This window comes from Mesitornis unicolor, unplaced genomic scaffold (assembly GCF_000695765.1).
Source record: "Mesitornis unicolor isolate BGI_N332 unplaced genomic scaffold, ASM69576v1 scaffold33672, whole genome shotgun sequence".
Classification (NCBI taxonomy): Eukaryota; Metazoa; Chordata; class Aves; order Mesitornithiformes; family Mesitornithidae; genus Mesitornis; species Mesitornis unicolor.
Window position 1 is genome coordinate 1 of NW_010170525.1, and position 2,151 is coordinate 2,151.

A 2,151-nucleotide genomic window follows, 5' to 3' on the forward strand; every position below is an offset into this window, starting at 1 on the left:
GGCTGGGCTCTCGAGGCCCGGAAGCAGAGAGTGATTCCCTTCCCCAGGGGGAGGGGTGAGGATTGGCGGCCTGTCGGTGTTCGGGAGCCTGAGTGCCGGCCCTGCCCGGGGTAGCTGGCAGGTGCTTGAGCAGAGCCACGTCTGTCCTCGCCTCGGGGTGTGGCGTGGGCCAGCCTCCGGTAGCACGGATGGCAGTGGGCAGGAAGGAAGCTTCAAGGATCATGCTGGTCCCTGTCCTCCTTCCCTCTTTTGCCTCCGAAGCAGGAGCCAGGTACTACCAAGCAAAGGATCTGCTCGGGTTTCAGACAGATGTGCGCTTGCATCCCTGTAATGCAGAGTATCCCCGTTACGGTGCCAGCCTGCTGCCCTGCCACCAAGCATTTGTGGAATTGGCTCCAAAGGAAATGGATCTTCATCAGGGCCAGCGTGGAACTTGGCTTGCATGGCTCATGCAAGCGATTTTTCTGAGAGTACCGATATGGTAGTTACTGCCAAACCGATGTTTTTAATGGGTGTTCTTCAGGGTTAAATAAAAAAGCCCCAGCTCTTCATAATGTTTTTTCCATGCATGGTACAAGTCATTAACTTTTTGGAGGCCAAAAATAATTTGCTTGTCTGGTTACTTGTTTTTTTGCTTCTTTTTCATGTAATAATTACTCTATTTTACTTGTGTGATAGGTTAAAATTCTGCTTTGCATGGAACTTTTTTTCAAAGGGGAAGGAGCAAAAGTCTTTGATCTAAAGAATGTGTTGTTTACACGCAGGAGGAAAAAAAGGAGGGGAATAGGCTATTTTACCCATATCAGAACAACTCTTAAGCCACTTGACTCTTGATAAAACAGACTTTTGCTGCGTGTTTGTTAAAAAGGTGAATCAGTTGCATGAGAGATTTTTGGTGAGAGGATGAATAGCATTTTTGATACTTAGAAAAATAAGTTTGAGAAGTCACAGTGGACTTCAGAAGAGTTCTGTCTCTGTTGATAATGAAATTACTTGCTGGAGAGTGTTTCAAATGGATACATACATTTACAGTTTTCTTCAGCTGTTAAATAATATTCCTTGAAATGTTCCTTGACCATGATAATTTTTTTGTTTCCTTTAGAACATAATAGAGAAAAAAAAACAAACCTAAGCATCATCATCTTATGGATGGCCTTGGGCGTGACTAGAGCCCAGTGACTGTTTCTTAGTGCCTTAATGGCAGACTCAGTAATCTGTAAGAAAATAAATGGACAGATTGTAAAAACTGATGGTGTTCCTGAGGAAATATTTTTAATATAAATATTTGAAAATCAGAAAAATCGTGCTAATTGTGGTGTGGATTAACGCTGGTAGGCAGCTAAGCACTACACAGCCACTTGCTGACCTTCCCACCTCCACCAGAGGGATGGAGGACGAGGAAAGGAAGAGTAAAAAACCAAGAAACTTATGAGCTGAGATAAAAATTGTTTAATAAGTGTAGGAAAAGTTGAAAAAGAGAGACAGAAAACAAAACAGTTTTTTTTAAAACAGATTTAAAGGCAATCACTTCTCCCACAGGTAGACCAATGCCCAGCCAGGTCCAAAGCAAAAGGTGGTTAACCTCCCTAAGTCCCCTCCTTTCACTTTTTATTGCTGAGCATGAGGCTTTATAGCATGCAATATCTGGTTGGTTCAGGTCATATGGTTGTACCTCCTCCCACCCTCTTGCACATACCCAAGTCTATTCACCGGGGGAGGGGAGGGCAGAGAGAGAATCAGAAAAGGCCTTGATGCTTTGCAAGGTCTTCTCAGCACTAGCATTAGTGTGTTACCAGCATTGTTTTGGTCACATATATCAGCATATTTTGGTCACACTATACAACCTGCTGTGAAGAAAATTATCTCCATCCCAGCCATACTTAATACATAAATACACTTGTCACTGTTTATTCTTCCCCGTACTTTTACTACTTCTGATCCTAACACAGGTATTACACAAATAATATCTAAATTAGTGGCCAGAGTGGGAAAATGTAGGTATAAAGCTATGCATTATACAATTCATTGAATTTTTGAACTCTTTAAGCACGCATGATAGTGCATGGCTGTGTCTTCTGGGCATATGTCTCTCTGTGTTTTAGCTTAGGTGTAAAATGAGGCTCAGATTACTTCTGCAGCTCTCGTTCCTGC